This window comes from Epinephelus lanceolatus, chromosome 22 (assembly GCF_041903045.1).
Source record: "Epinephelus lanceolatus isolate andai-2023 chromosome 22, ASM4190304v1, whole genome shotgun sequence".
Taxonomy (NCBI): Eukaryota; Metazoa; Chordata; class Actinopteri; order Perciformes; family Serranidae; genus Epinephelus; species Epinephelus lanceolatus.
In genome coordinates this window covers 1,881,797-1,898,744 of record NC_135755.1, presented here as the reverse complement: position 1 = coordinate 1,898,744, position 16,948 = coordinate 1,881,797, and the positions used below count along the sequence as shown (strand labels likewise).

Sequence of the window (16,948 nt, the reverse complement as noted above, 5' to 3'; positions counted from 1 at the left end):
CAAATAAATAGGGAAATAAATAAGTAACTCTTTAAATAAATAAAGGAATAAAAAATTAATGCCGGAATAATTTAAAAAATGTGTAAATAAATACAGAAATAAATGAATAATTGAATGAATAAAGGAATAAAAATAAATATGGAAATTATTTTAAAAATGTATGATAAATACAAGAATGAATAAATACAGAAATAAATGAATGAAACAATATAGAAATAAAAAGTAAAGAGGGAAATTATTTAAAAATGTATGAAAAAGCACATGAATGAATAAACATGGGAAGAAAAAACTGTTTCAATAAATAAAGGAATAAAAAATAAAAACAGAAATAAATCTTTAAAAAATATGGAAATAAATAAAGGAATAAGTCCACGCTAAAATATATAGAAATAAATTAAGGCATTGATTAATTGAGCTTATAAATAGATTAATGCATGAATAAATAGATAAGTTAAAGTTGAGTTAAACAGGACAAAAATAAATATCATGATTTCATTTATACATATTTTTTATTCCTGTGTTTGTAAATAAAGCAGGAGATCCTGACTGTTTTCTTTTTTTAAATATATATTATAAATATAAACACACATTAAACACACAATAAACATGCCTTAAAGGGATAGTGCACCCAAAAATGTAAATTCAGCCATTATCTACTCACCCATATGCCGAGGGAGGCTCAGCTGAAGTTTTAGAGTCCTCACATCACTTGCAGAGATCCAAGGGGAGAGGAGGTAGTAACACAACTCCACCTAATGGAGGCTGACGGCGCCCCAGATTCAAACGTCCAAAAACACATAATTGAAACCACAAAATATCTCCATACTGCTCGTCCGTAGTGATCCAAGTGTCCTATAAATTGTGTATAAAAAGTGTATAAATTAGCCTAGCAGCTAGCAGAGTTTTCCTTTACTCATATGAAGTCAGGATAAATCACACACAGAAGTCTTGGGATGCTGTTGTGTGTGGAGGCTTTACTGTCTTCACATTTTATTGTTTCTTATCTGTGAAATGGTTTATGGCTTTAAACACGACACAGGAGCTCTGCTGTGCATTGTCGTGACATTTCTGGAGAGGTGTATGTCAGGCTACAGCCTATGTGAAGGCTCAGGGTACAGATCTACGCACAGTGTTAGTGTGATGCAGAAGTATAAATCCCACTTTAGTCAGAACAAGTCCGTCACTCCTCTTTTTCCTGGCTGCACATTTTTCTTACTCTCTGGATGTTTCTTTGGTCTTTAAAATGTTTGGACTTTAGAGAAACACATTGCAGCTGTCGTATCTTCTTACTGTCATGTTTGATCCCAGTGAGGTAAAGATGTGACGTGTTGTTGCAGGAGGATTCAGCGGTGAGGGAAGCATCTGAGGACGAGGAGGAGGAAAGGCAGGCCTGTCTCTATTATGATTACACCTCCACATATTTCCCCAAACACACAGTCCATCTGTTTGTTTCTACTCTGTGCTAAATGTAATCTCAGTCCGACGATCAGCCGCTCGGCTTCTCCTCTCTATCACCTCTGATTCTGAAAACTAAACACAACAAAGGCAGACGCTGCTCAGATCCCACAGAAAGACATCCAGCTGATAAAATATGTTTTCTTGACCTCTGGTAAATGTCAGTGTCCTCCTCCTCTCCTCCTCTCCGGCTTTATTTTCCTTCAGTCACCTCAAAGTACCCACAAGGCATCACATCCATACTTCAGATATCAATGTTGAAACAAACCTGCCGTCAAATCTCTGCTGTTTTGTGTCAGTTTAATATATTTTTCAAAGGAAACTCGTCCATTTGAGAACAAAATCTGCAAGAATTTTCATTCAAAGACACGAGATTGTTTCCTCCGTAACAACTGAACTGATCGTCTCCTCTGTGAACGTGTTTAGGCTGAAACGTAAAGTTGTTGGACCGTCGTACACAGCTATGTTGGAGTGAACAACACAGAAAGTATGAAGTGTCCAAAGGACGGAGAGATTAAAAGACGAGCTTTTCCACTACATTAAAATCTGATTTCCATTTTCCTTTCATCCTCCCATTACACCACTCGTCTCCTGAGAGAGCTAAAAACAGAGAGACGACGAAGGAGGAGGAGGAGGACTTATCTATCTTCTTCTTCTTTCAGAGGAATGTTTGTGGCGACTCATCTCCTTTCATGTTTGTGTTAACCTGAGTTATGTAAGGGGAGGAAGAGAGACCACGAAGTGTCCGTCCAGTTGACGGTCAGCCTCCTGAGAGAGTCGACATCGATCAACACAACAAATCTTAAAGTAAGAAACAGAGAGCGGGATATTTCTCACCATGTCTCTTAATTCACTCGACCCACCTCACACTTCAGAAATATGAGGATGAAGGAAAAAAGAGGGAAGATTAAAAATGTTTTTACACCAGATCGAGTTCTTGTTCTCGTTTTAGTCGAATGTAAACCACGTTCACTGAGTAAGCAGACCAAGCAAAGAGAGAACTCCGTTAGATGTGTTTCTCTTGCCTCATTCGATGGTTTCCTCGTCATGCTTTCACATTACAATCCTGTGGAAAATAAATAAATATCGGGAAATTACCAGTAAAACAATTTTAATGAGATGTGTCGGTCTCATTAAAACACAGAGATCCTGGGAGTTTATCAAGGTTAGTTTAAATTCTGCAATAAAAATGAATTCATTAAAAACAAATTCAAAAAAGAATAAATAAAACATCCAGTAATTGAGAAGATGTAATAGATTACTTTCAAGATCCTGAGACTTTTATCCCCCTTAAATTCAACAATTACAAATCTACTCATGAAAAACAAATGAAGTAGAAAATAAAGACAGAATAAATTAAACAAGTTTGAATCGATAAAAAATAAATTTAATAAATGATCCTGGGCCTTTCTGGGAAATTCTGCAGTTAAAAATTTAAAACATTAAAATCAAATGAATAAAAAACAGAATAAATGAATAAAATCTAAAGTAAATGAATTGAAAGATTCTGGGATATTTATAAACTTTAAATTTGGCAAGTTTAAATATTACAAAAGTTGATTTATTAAAAAATTAATAAAAATAAAAATAAATAAAACATGCAGTGCATTTATTTAAATGTTAATACCTTTAATCCAACAGCAGAGATCACCCAGAAGGTTTCAAAATGACATTCAAACTTTTTTAATTTATTTTGTTAAAAACAACATGCACAGGAAATAGCTGAAAAAGTAAAATATGAGAAGTCCAACTACTTGAAACAGTTTTAAAGAGTTTAGTTTGGTGATTGAGAGCCAGAGAGGAGGAGGACGTTTCTTCATCAGAGGCAGAGCACGGACATGGTTTTATTTTAAAGGCTAAATAAGAACAAACATTATAAACGTTACATTCACACTTTAATTGGATGAATCGGAGAGTTTGGAGGAAAATGAAGTGACTCAGGTTTGAGGGGTGAAGTGGTTTTATTGATCTGTTTGAAGGAACAGGTTTAATGGTTTTTCTTTATGTTCATGTTTATTGATTTCAGACTGATGAGTGTTCAGGTAAATGTTTCTGTGTATATTTATACCATCACTGTTTGAACAGTTTTACAGTCAGTCAGAGTGTTTTATGATCCTTCAGTTCGCTCTGTTTCAGTGCTGATTTAAAGTTCAGTGTGTGTGTGTGTGTGTAGAGTTGTGCTTGTAGCTCCTCAGCACGTCTCTCAGGTGTCATTTATTAAAAACACATTTCTGTTTGTTGAATTAATTTTGAGAGTTTAAAAGTACAGAGATTATCTTACATCTACATTTTCCTTTTGTCCCTGATGTTTTTTATTCAGTGAACAAATTCAAAAACACAGCGATTTTCTTTTCATGTGTTTTTAATCTAAAACTGTGTATTCAGATTACTGATGCTAATTAATAATTAAAGGAAACAGAATAATTACAACAACAGTATTTTAACAAAAGGCCTTTTATCCAACAATCCACAGAACAAAAAATCAGGAAATCATCACTAAAAGAACAATCTGTAAATAAATGTCACCCTATTTATTTAAACTTTAGTGTCACGCCCACTTTAAATTAAAAACAAAGAATGAAGAGTTTGATTTCAAAATAAGAGCTCAGCGCGGAATTTATTGTTAGAGTGAATCTGTTTCTGTCAGTGATGAAAGTGAAGGAGCAACGTTCAAAACATTCAGTGTTTAGAAATAAATGTAATGGTTTAAAAGTGTGTGTTTGTTGTAGTGTTGTGAGTGAGTGGAGCGAGGGAGTGGAGTGAGAGTGAGTGGAGCGAGGGGAGTGAAGGAGTGGAGTGAGGGAGTGAGTGGAGCGAGTGAGGGAGTGAGTGGAGTGAGTGGAGCGAGTGAGGGAGTGAGTGAGTGGAGTGAAAAAGTGAAGGAGTGGAGTGAGGGAGTGAGTGGAGCGAGGGGAGTGAAGGAGTGGAGTGAGGGAGTGAGTGGAGCGAGTGAGGGAGTGAGTGAGTGGAGTGAAAGAGTGGAGTGAGGGAGTGAGTGGAGCGAGTAGAGTAAGAGAGTGAGTGGAGTGAGGGGAGTGAAGGAGTGGAGTGAGGGAGGGAGTGGAGTGAGTGGAGTGAGGGGAGTGAGGGAGTGATGGAGTGGAGTGAGAGAGTGAGTGGAGTGAGGGAGCGAGTGGAGCGAGTGTGGGAGTGAGTGGAGTGAAGGAGTAGAGTGAGTGGAGTGAGGGAGTGAGTGAGGGGAGTGATGGAGTGAGTGGAGTGGGGGGAGAGGAGTGAGGGAGTGGTGTGAGTGGAGTGAGGGAGTGAGTGGCGTGAAGTGAGTGGAGTGAGTGGAGTGAGGCAGTGAGTGGAGTGAGTGAGTGGCATGGAGTGAGGGGAGTGAGGGGAGAGGAGTGAGGGAGTGAGTGGCGTGAAGTGAGTGGAGTGAATGGAGTGAGTGGTGTGAGTGGAGTGAGGGAGTGAGTGGCATGTAGTGAATTGAGTGAGTGAGTGGAGTGAGTGGCATGGAGTGAATGGAGTGAGTGAGTGGAGTGAGGAATTTAGGGAGTGAGTGAGTGGAGTGAGGGAGTGAGGAGAGTGAAGGAGTGGAGTGAGGGGAGTGAGTGAGGGGAGTGAAGGAGTGGAGTGAGTGAGGGAGTGAGTGGAGCGAGTGAAGTGAGGGAGTGATGGAGTGGAGTGAGAGAGTGAGTGGAGTGAGGGAGCAAGTGAAGGAGTGAGTGGAGCGAGTGGAGTGAAGGAGTGGAGTGAGAGAGTGAGTGGAGTGAGTGAGGGGAGTGATGGAGTGGAGTGAGGGAGTGAGTGGAGCGAGTGAGGGAGTGAGGCAGTGAGTGGCATGGAGTGAGGGAGGGAGTGAGTGGAGTGAGTGGAGTGAGTGGTGTGAGTGGAGTGAGGGAGTGAGTGGCATGTAGTGAATTTAGTGAGTGAGTGGAGTGAGTGGCATGGAGTGAATGGAGTGAGTGAGTGGAGTGAGGAATTTAGGGAGTGAGTGAGTGGAGTGAGGGAGTGAGGAGAGTGAAGGAGTGGAGTGAGAGAGTGAGGGAGTGAGGGGAGTGAAGGAGTGGAGTGAGGGAGTGAGTGGAGTGAGGGGAGTGAAGGAGTGGAGTGAGTGAGGGAGTGAGTGGAGCGAGTGGAGTGAGGGGAGTGAAGTGAGGGAGTGATGGAGTGGAGTGAGAGAGTGAGTGGAGTGAGGGAGCGAGTGAAGGAGTGAGTGGAGTGAAGGAGTGAGGGAGTGAGTGGAGCGAGTGGAGTGAAGGAGTGGAGTGAGAGAGTGAGTGGAGTGAGGGAGTGAGTGAGGGGAGTGATGGAGTGGAGTGAGGGAGTGAGTGGAGCGAGTGAGGGAGTGAGGCAGTGAGTGGCATGGAGTGAGGGAGGGAGTGAGTGGAGTGAGTGGTGTGAGTGGAGTGAGGGAGTGAGTGGCATGTAGTGAATTGAGTGAGTGAGTGGTGTGAGTGGAGTGAGTGGCATGGAGTGAATGGAGTGAGTGAGTGGAGTGAGGAATTTAGGGAGTGAGTGAGTGGAGTGAGGGAGTGAGGAGAGTGAAGGAGTGGAGTGAGAGAGTGAGGGAGTGAGGGGAGTGAAGGAGTGGAGTGAGGGAGTGAAGGAGTGGAGTGAGTGAGGGAGTGAGTGGAGCGAGTGGAGTGAGGGGAGTGAAGTGAGGGAGTGATGGAGTGGAGTGAGAGAGTGAGTGGAGTGAGGGAGCGAGTGAAGGAGTGAGTGGAGTGAGGGAGTGAGTGGAGCGAGTGGAGTGAAGGAGTGGAGTGAGAGAGTGAGTGGAGTGAGGGAGTGAGTGAGGGGAGTGATGGAGTGGAGTGAGGGAGTGAGTGGAGCGAGTGAGGGAGTGAGGCAGTGAGTGGCATGGAGTGAGGGAGGGAGTGAGTGGAGTGAGTGGAGTGAGTGGCATGGAGTGAATGGAGTAAGTGTGTGAGTGGAGTGGCGTGGAGTGAGTGGCATGGAGTGAATGGAGTAAGTGTGTGAGTGGAGTGGCGTGGAGTGAGGGAGTGAGTGAGTCGAGTGAGGAATTTAGGGAGTGAGTAAGTGAGGGGGTGAGTGGAGTGAGGGTAGAGGAGTGAATGGAGTGAGTGGCGTGGAGTGAGTGAGTGACTGGTGTGAGTGGAGTGAGGGAGTGAGTGGCATGTATTGAGTGGAGTGACTGGAGTGATGGAGTGAGTGGCATGGAGTGAATGGAGTGAGTGAGTGAGTGGTGTGAGTGGCATGGAGTGAGTGAGTGGAGTGAGGAATATAGGGAGTGAGGGAGTGGAGTGAGGAATATAGGGAGTGAGTGGAGTGAGTGAGTGGAGTGAGGAATATAGGGAGTGAGTGGAGTGAGGGAGAGGTGTGAGGGGAGAGGAGTGAGGGAGTGAGTGGCATGTAGTGAGTGGAGTGAATGGAGGGAGTGAGTGGTGTGAAGTGAGGTGAGAGGAGGGAGGAAGTGAGTGGCATGGAGTGAGTGAGGGAGTGAATGGAGTGAGGGAGTGAATGGAGTGAGTGAGTGGCGTGGAGTGAGGGGAGAGGAGTGGCATGGAGTGAGTGGAGTGAGGGGAGAGGAGTGAGGGAGTGGTGTGAGTGGAGTGAGGGAGTGAGTGGCATGTAGTGAGTGAGGGAGTGAGTGAGGGGAGAGGAGTGAGGGAGTGGTGTGAGTGGAGTGAGGGAGTGAGTGGCATGTAGTGACTGGAGTGAGTGAGTGAGTCAAGTGAGGAATTTAGGGAGTGAGTAAGTGAGGGAGTGAGTGGAGTGAGGGAATGAGTGGCATGGAGTGAGGGGAGAGGAGTGAGGGAGTGAGTGGCGTGAAGTGAGTGGATTGAATGGAGTGAGTGAGTGACTGGTGTGAGTGGAGTGAGGGAGTGAGTGGCATGTAGTGAGTGGAGTGACTGGAGTGAGGGAGTGAGTGGCATGGAGTGAATGGAGTGAGTGAGTGGAGTGAGTGGCATGGAGTGAGTGAGTGGAGTGAGGAATTTAGGGAGTGAGTAAGTGAGTGGAGTGAGTGGAGAGAAGTGAGGGAGTGGTGTGAGTGGCATGGAGTGAGGGGAGAGGAGTGAGGGAGTGAGTGGCATGTAGTGAGTGGAGTGAATGGAGGGAGTGAGTGAGGGAGTGAATGGAGTGAGGGAGTGAGTGGAGTGAGTGGCGTGGAGTGAGGGGAGAGGAGTGAGGGAGTGAGTGGCATGGAGTGAGGGAGTGAATGGAGTGAGGGGAGAGGAGTGAGGGAGTGGTGTGAGTGGAGTGAGGGGAGTGAGTGGAATGTAGTGACTGGAGTGAGTGAGTGGAGTGAGGGGAGAGGAGTTGAGTGGAGTGACTGGAGTGAGGGAGTGAGTGGCATGGAGTAAATGGAATGTGTGAGTGGAGCGGCGTGGAGTGAGTGAGTGAGGGAGTGAGTGAGTAGAGTGAGGAATTTAGGGAGTGAGTGGAGTGAGGCAGTGAGTGGCATGAAGTGAGTGGAGTGAGTGAGTGACTGGAGTGAGGGTATGAGTGGAGTGAGGGAGTGAGTGGCATGGGGTGAATGGAGTGAGTGAGAGAGTGGTGTGAGTGGAGTGAGTGGCATGGAGTGAGTGGAGTGAGGAAATCAGGGAGTGAGTGAAGTGAGTGGAGTGAGGGAGTGAGTGGCATGGAGTGAGTGGAGTGAGGAATTTAGGGAGTGAGTGAAGTGAGGGAGTGGAGTGAGGGAGTGAGTGAAGTGAGTGGAGTGAGTGAGAGAGTGGTGTGAGTGGAGTGAGTGGCATGGAGTGAGTGGAGTGAGGAAATCAGGGAGTGAGTGGAGTGAGGGAGTGAGTGGCATGGAGTGAGTGGAGTGAGGAATTTAGGGAGTGAGTGGAGTGAGGGAGTGAGTGAAGTGAGTGGAGTGAGTGAAGTGAGGGAGTGGAGTGAGGGAGTGAGTGGCGTGAGGAATTTAGGGAGTGAGTGAAGTGAGGGAGTGGAGTGAGGGAGTGAGTGGCGTGAGGAATTTAGGGAGTGAGTGAAGTGAGGGAGTGGAGTGAGGGAGTGAGTGGCATGGAGTGAGTGGAGTGAGGAATTTAGGGAGTGAGTGAAGTGAGGGAGTGGAGTGAGGGAGTGAGTGAAGTGAGTGGAGTGAGTGAAGTGAGGGAGTGGAGTGAGGGAGTGAGTGGCGTGAGGAATTTAGGGAGTGAGTGGAGTGAGGGAGTGGTGTGAGTGGAGTGAGTGGCGTGAATGGAGTGAGTGAGTGGTGTGAGTGGCGTGAGTGGAGTGAGGAATTGAGTGAGTGAGTGAGGGAGTGAGGGAGGAAGAAATAAAGAGAAAGGAATGAAAAAGAGCAAAAGAAATTGAGGAAAGGAAATAAAGGAAGGGGGAGAAGAAGGAATAAGATGGAGAAGAGGACAAAGGAAAGGGAAGAGGATGAAGGAAGAAGAAGGAAAAAGGGAAGGAAAAGAGGGAGAAGGAAGAAAGAAGGAAAGGAAGGAAGGAACAAGGAGGAAGAGGTAGGAGGGATGGGGAGGAAGAAGCAAATGAGGACGAAAAAGAAGGAAGGAGAAGGAAGGAAGGAATATGAGTGAAGAAAAGGAAAGTAGGAAAGGATGGAAAGGGAAGAAGAAGCAAAAAAGATGGGGAAAAAAGAAGAATGGCAAAGGAGGAAAGGAAGGAAGGAGGAAAAAGGAAAGAAACACGGGAAGAGAGGATGGATGGAAGGAAGAAAGGAAGGACGGAAGATGAGTAAAGATGAAAGGGAGGAAGGAACAAAGGACGAACAAGACAAAACAAGGAAGGAAAGGACAGAAGAGGAAGGATGAAGATGGAAAAAGAATGGAATAAGAACCAAGTAAGGGAGGTAAGAAGAAGGGATGAAGAAAGAAAGAAAGGAAGTTAGGAAGAAAGAAGGGATGAAGATGAGTAGAGGAAGAGGAAGGATGGAACGAGTCAGATAAAGAGCTCACATCCATCATGAGATCAGAGAGAAGCTGATGGTGAGTGTTCAGTGTGTGTGTGTGTGTGCGCGTGTGTGTGTGCTCAGACTGATCTCTTCCTTCTCTGACAGACGTTGCAGCTGAACCTGTCGGAGGAGCTTCTCACTCACCTCATCTCTCCAGAGGGAAGGAGACGACAGGTACGTGGACACGTGACGATCACACCTGTATTTACCTGCAGACACATCATCATTAGTGACGTGCAGCACTGACGATGATCCACTTCCTGTCCTCACACGGACCCTGTGGGGGGGGGGGAGTAACAGATATATTAATTAATAAAGATGGAGGTGATGTAAATGCATGTGAAATGAAAAATGTAGTGATTAATTATCAAGTGATTTTAATAATTAAAAGCAGAGACATGTTTAATTATTTTCACCGTCTTACATTCATCATTTATCGTTTACACCACAAGTCTGCTGTTTTTGACATTTAAGGAAAGAGGCTTCAAGGCTTCGAGAAAAAAAGTTCAAGTAATGAAAATGCTTCTGAATTAACGGGTTGGTTTTTGATTGACGTTTGGGCCTGAGTAATAAAAGTAGCTTTGAAAGATAAATGTCAGTTTGATGATGTGAATGATGAATGGAAGAAAACTCAAACAAATCACTACATGATTTATCACGGTTTTCATTTCGGGCGACACGGTGGTTTAGTCGTTAGCACTGTCAAATGACACTGACACTGGTATGTAGCTACATGTAGCAGAGCACTTACAGCCGGGGATTGACTGTGTATAGAGGCACTTCTTCCCATTTAAATTCACTAATAAAAGCTTTTAGACACAACCGGAAATCTTAAGCAAGAATATGATATGAAATCGGACAGATATTAACAACATTTGGCAACCACGATGACATATGTCCATGTCATTAGCTTGTAGCTACATGTAGCGGTGTACTTGTAGCTGAGGAATGACTCTCTCATTAAGATATATCGATGAAAGCTTCTAAACACAACAAGACATGCTCCAGCAGTAATATGATCTGAAATTGGGGAGAAGTTAACAACCTCAGCGAACAAAACCACATTTTTCTGACGTTAGCATTTAGCTACATGTAGCACTGTATTCCAAACTGGAGAATGACTGTGTACAGTGGTATTTTCTCCTGTTAAAACTTAACAATTAGAATTTCTAGACACTACCAGACATGTTCCAGCAGGAATAGGATCTTAATAAATTAACAACACTTGCAACCAAGATTACACACTTCCCTGACGTTAGCATGTAGGTACATGTAGCAGCTGGGGAATGACTATGTGTAGAGGCAGTTTCTCTCATTAAAGTTTATCAGTACAAGCTTCTAAACACAAAAAGACATGTTCCAGCAGGAATATGATCAGAAATCAGGGAGAAATTAACAACATTGGCAACCAAAACCACGCTTTCCTTTTGTTAGCTTGCAGCTACATGTAGCAGTGTACTCGCTGCTAGGAAATGACCAACGGCCTATTGATGCTTTATTTCATGAAAATTAAACAGTAAAAGCTTGTAGACAGAAGTATGCATGCTCCAACAGGAATATCATCCCAAACCAGGGAGATTATAACAACACTGGCAACCAAGATTATGTTTCCCTGACATTAGCATGTAGCTACATGTAGCTGTGTACAAGCAGCCAGGGACTGACTGTGTATAGCAGCACTTTTACCCATTTAAATTTACTGAAAGCTTTTAGACACAACCAGAAATGTTCAGCAAGATTATGATCTGAAATCAGGGATATTTAACAACATCAGCAACCAAGATACATGTTTCCATGGCGTTAGCTTGTAGCTATATGTAGCAGTGTACTCTTTTAAAGCTTTTAAACACAAAAAGACATGTCCCAGCAGGAATATGATCCATAACCGAGGAGGGACCAAGATTACACACTTCCCTGATGTTAGCATGTAGCTACATGTAGCAGTGTATGTAGTGAGTATTCAGGGTTGTCTGAAGCCTGTCTGCTCACAGGGATTACTTTAACATGTATTAACCTCATTTTTTGAAACTTTGACCACGTTTGATATGAACATGCTAACATTGTGACAGAAAATAAGTGAAAGCATAAGAGCTCCTCTTTAGTCATCGTCAAACATGGCAGGTATTCAAGGTTGTGGCTGCGTTTGTGATGAGTTACTGTTGGAGAAACATGTGCCGTATGTTCACAAGTAGTTACAGTGAAAATAATATTCCTCTGTCTTACAGGTAAAGGCCACTGATGGGCTCTATGTTGTCTTAGATGAGTTTGTCCAGTGATCGCTCAGGTCAAAGGTCAAAGGAGCTGACAGCGGTGAGTGGTTTTATTTTATCATCCCTCCTGATGTGACTTTAAGACGTCCCTTACTCTTATTTCTGCTGTTTTAATTCAAGTTTGTTTGTTTAAATTCCAGTTGTTTCTGATATTGTTCTCGTTCATCCCTTGTTCTCTGTGTTTGCCTTTTTTAGCTCTAGTCTTTCTTCTTCTTCTTCTCCTCTGACTCAGATTTATAATCCCTGTTCACCTCCTCGCTCCTCTTGTTCTCTGCTCCGCTGTTCTCCTGTCAGCACTCACAGCTCAGCGCCTTTGTTGTAATCAGGTCTGTTGTTGGAGCTGTGTGTGTGTGTGTGTGTGTGTCTGATAGGAGAAGTTAGTTTCAGGTGTTTTTAGCTCTTTCTTGCTGTTTTTTGCTGTGTGATGGTTAAAGGACATCAAAGTGCTCTTTCTTTTCTTTTAACCTGCTGATGGAGAAAAACCGACCTCTGAAACCCCGTCTGTGTGTGTGTGTGTGTGTGTGTGTGTGTGTGTGTGTGTGTGTGTGTAATGGCTCTGCTGCCCTGTTTTATTATCATCATGAAAGCAGTCAGTTTGCACAGTCATACCGTCACACAGGGTCTCAAATTAACACCTGCCAGGCGCCAAATGCAGGTAGATGTTATGTTTGTCAAATGAATGTTGTCCACCACACTGACAGGTAAATGTTTGTGTTATCATTTTATAATAATATAATGTTTATTACTGTTTGTTTGTTTGTTTGTAGTGTTTCACCTCAGTGTCTGTCAGTTAGCATTAGCTAGTCACTTAGTGTAGTATCAACATTAGCCTGACTTATGCCTGGTTCACACGACACCACATGTCTGTCAGTTCTGACAGTCACTATGTCACATCAGGTGATTGTGGAGTCATTAAATCTGTCCGAGGGACACAGGAGGAGAGAAAAAGAAAGGGAGGAGAAGGAAGAGGAGGAGGACAACGGGAGAAGAAGAACTTAAGATGGGAGTTAAATGGAGGAGGGAACAAACAACAGGAGGGAGGAGAGACAGTAAAGATGAAGAAGAGGAGGAGGTGCAGCGGTTAAACAGAGGGGATTATGAAAATGGAAACGCAGCGGGAGAGAAGAAAAAGAAGTCTGATGTTTACAGCGTGTGTGTGTGTGTGTGTGTGTGTAATTAAGACGAGACACTGTGTGTGTGTGTGTGTGTGTGTGTGTGTGTGTGTGTGTGTGATTATCAGCAGGAGGGAACACGAGTCGACACAGTTAATGTTTAATAAGCTGAAGGTTTTTATGTAATTCACTCAGTCAGCACATTAACTGCACATTCTTCTTCTTCTTCTTCTTCTTCTTCTGTTCTTTATTTTTTATCTCCATCAGCATAAAATCAGACCTCCCCAAAACTCATCTTCACAGTTTTACACTCCGTCCGTCCTCATTCAGCTCGTCTTCTTCTGTGGTGTTTGTTGCCTCTCTCAGCGCTGGGAGTTCATCCTCCAGTCAGACGTCTCCCCCGACACCTCACTGCTGACTGACTTTAGCGTAGCTCCGCCCACCTCGCTCCACAAATAACTGACAGAATCAAATATGGAGGATCTGGTCCTCGGTGTCCACATGAGTTTTTCTGCTGTAAAGCATCAGACCTTTGAAACGTAATATGAAGCAGTTATTAATAGAATCTGTCAGACGTCAAAGACACTTCCTGGTTTCATCATAAAAGAATCAGATTTAAAACCCACTGATGATGTCACTGATCACGCCGTCAGACCCACACGGACAGTTTTAAATAATATAATGAAAGCAGCAGAACTAGAGAGATTGTACTTTTCATAGAGACATAGAGATTCTTTCTTCTTATTATTCTTATTCTTAGAGCTGCCCCTGACCTTTATTTTCTCTCAATTAATTGATTAATCTATAAATTATTTTTTGTTGATTAATCTAAGGATTATATTTTTCTCGATTTATCTTTTTTTTTTTATAAATCTTACTGTTATTTTTTCTCAATTTATTTAAAATGAAAAAAATATTTTTTGATTAGTCTAACAAATATTTTTGTCTTGATGAATCTATCGATTTTTACTTCTCAGTTAATCTTATCTTAATATTTAATTCTTGATTAATCCAATGATGCATATTTGTTTGATTAATCTAACGATAATTTTGTTCTCAATTAATCAAAGTTATTTTTTACTCAGTATGTATTTTTTTCAATTAATTTAATATTTAGTTTTTTCTTGATTTATCAAACTTTTTTTTTTTGATTACTCTGTTATTTTTTCTCAATCTGCTGATTATTGTTTCTTGATTAATCTATCCGTTCCTTTAAATTAATCCACAAAAATTAAAACAATTTTTAAAAAAATCTTTGCATTGTTCTAAAAAAATCTATGTATTATTTGTTGTCTTGACTAATCAAATGATTATATATATTATTATTATTATTATTATTATTATATCTCTCTCTCTCTCTCTCTCTGTCTCATTGTGTCATACGGATTACTGTTAATTTATTATGCTGATCTGTTCTGTACGACATCTATTGCACGTCTGTCCGTCCTGGAAGAGGGATCCCTCCTCAGTTGCTCTTCCTGAGGTTTCTACCGTTTTTTTCCCCGTTAAAGGGTTTTTTTTTGGGGAGTTTTTCCTTATCCGCTGTGAGGGTCATAAGGACAGAGGGATGTTGTATGCTGTAAAGCCCTGTGAGGCAAATTGTGATTTGTGATATTGGGCTTTATAAATAAAATTGAATTGAATTGAATTGAATTGAATTTCTTTTCTGGATTGATCTATAGTTTTTTATTGGCTTTATCTCATGATTATTTTTTGGATTTGTCGATATATCAAATGACTAATTTATCTATTATTCTAACGATTATTTTTTATTATTTGATTAATATAACGATTATTTTAATTTAAAAAAAAAACAGAAATGTCTTCAAATCATCTTCAAAAAACTGATGAAAACGGTATATATCAAAATTAGTCTAATGTCCACATCACTTGTGTTATAATAATAATAATAATAGACCCCATTTGTCAGATATGTTAAACTTGGCCTCACATTCAAAAAGGATTGCTGTGACACATTCATTTAATTACACATGACTGATTAATGAAAGGTCACTGTGACCTTGTCTGTTTCATATTTGTGAATGTGATGTCACAGGAACACCTCAAAGGAACTTCAAATTTGGTGCAAATGTTTACTTTGACTCATCGATGAAGTGATTAGATTTTGATGGTCAAGGGTCAAAACTCAAGGTCACTGTGACCTTGCATCTGTCTTGTTCTCATGAACGTGATATATTCCAAAATACCTTTAGGGAATTTCTTTGAATTTGGAAAAAACGTCTGATTTGAATTTGTGGTCAAAGGTGACTGTGACGTCATAAAAACATGTTTTTGTCCATAACTGAAGAGTTCATATGGTAATTGTGACCAAACTTGACACAAATGTCTGACAGGATGAAATAATGAAGGTCAAAGGTCAGCTTGACTGTGACATCATGTTTTAACGTCATATCTCAGGAACAGAAGGGGAGACATTTGGTGATTTGGTGACTCTAATTTTCTGACATGGACATGGATGGAGTCAGAGACACTGGACTGATGGGCGGAGTCATACAACCACAGGGTGGACTGGTGGGTGGAGTCATACAACCACAGGATGGACGGGTGGGCGGGGTCATACAACCACAGGGTGGACTGGTGGGCGGAGTCATACAACCACAGTGTGGACTGGTGGGCGGAGTCATACGACCACAGGGTGGACTGGTGGGCGGAGCCATACGGCCACAGGGTGGACTGGTGGGCGGAGTCATACAACCACAGGGTGGACTGGTGGGCGGAGCCATACGGCCACAGGGTGGACTGGTGGGCGGAGTCATACGACCACAGGGTGGACTGGTGGGCGGAGCCATATGGCCACAGTGTGGACTGGTGGGCGGAGTCATACAACCACAGGGTGGAAATTCTAGTTTTCTGTAACAGAAGCAAAACTAAATACTCTCATTTCTGCTGTATCCTCCTCATCTTTCAGTCCCTCATCCTGGGCTGATAACTCTTCATCCTCCCTCTCTCCTCTGTGGCACTTATTTTTTAATTTCTTCCTCTCCTTCGTCTTAAGGCCGTCCTAATAAATTTGCCTCAGCTGTGAGTGCAGGAGTAGCTTTCACACCACATCATCAGCCCTTTCTCTCACTGGTCTTGTGTTTCACAGGGACTTGATGTAATTGTACTGTAACACATTCACGTGGGACGTTTAATGAGCTCCACTGGCACACTGGTCTAATTTCACTTCCTCAAAGCTTTGAGAAGAGTCCTCCAGTTCCTCAGCAGGCGCCAGGTTTCACAAAAAGTAGGTGAGGAAGAACAAAAAGATTACACGCTGAAAAAAAAGTTACGTCACATGGGGATTAGTAAACCGTCACGGGAGCTCCGTCTTTCACCAATTGCTGCACAGGTTGTTACTGCACAAATCGGACGTGGCAGGTTTGCACGGGATTTAATATCACGTACTCTAATTATTCTAAATCCTGGATGTCCCCGGGAGACGTCAGCCCCGAGGGAGAGGGGCTTTAGTCTTTGCTCTGATGTTCGCATTGAACTCAAGGCTTTGAAGTGAAGCCTACCAGGCTGCTTTTCCTCCATGTTTTTGCCTCTGTGAGCAGAGACAGAAAATATGCGTCAACACTGCCAGAATGTCCCTGTAAGACACATAGATGGACACATGTCGACTTAGTGTCTCAGCCCGTGGGAGGCTCATGAGAGTGTTTGTGCTTTATTCGTCTTCATGGGGAGGTTTATAATAAGCTGCAGGTTCACACTGAAATTAGTTTTTGCTGTCGTACAAAACAAATGTGCTCATTATAAGATCCTTCTCTTCCATTTCACAGTTGAGATTAGTCTGTCTGCAGAGGGAAACACAAAGTAATGTAGCTCCTAATGCTCATAATTCAGCTATGTAACATTACAAACAAGAACTGGAGGCAAAACAGTGACGGATATGACAATGAAACTTTACGACCTCCAGAAAGTCCAAGAGAATTATTCTCCCCCGGTGTCCCTGTGGACGGACGTCAGGACATTTATTTTCCCCAGAGGACGAATCCCAATGACTTTGGTGATGCTTCATAAACTGACTGAGTCAGCATCAGATGTACTGTGAGAGTAATGCTAACATAGCATCTTAAATGCTAACATAGCATCTTAAATGCTAACATAGGCGTTCTAACAAGCTCAATTTCACACACTTTGATTTTGTGTTAGCATGTTAATCATAATTAAATCACAGTTAAGCTAATAACAAAGCTGTTAAATGCTAACACACAATGCTAAAGCTATATGTTAGCATGCTGATGTTAGACCACTTTGAGTTCAGTGTT

At 42.6% G+C, this 16,948-nt stretch overlaps 1 protein-coding gene across 1 annotated transcript in view; it reads left to right on the top strand.

Moving 5' to 3' along the window:
- Positions 1–8,797, top strand: part of rbm46 (RNA binding motif protein 46) — a 38,997-nt gene extending 30,200 nt beyond the window's left edge. The window contains exon 11 of the mRNA XM_033651846.2: positions 1,338–8,797. The gene's annotated coding sequence lies outside the window, so the exon portion shown is untranslated. The remainder of the gene's footprint in view (positions 1–1,337) is intronic.
- The last annotated feature ends 8,151 nt before the right edge of the window (positions 8,798–16,948 follow it).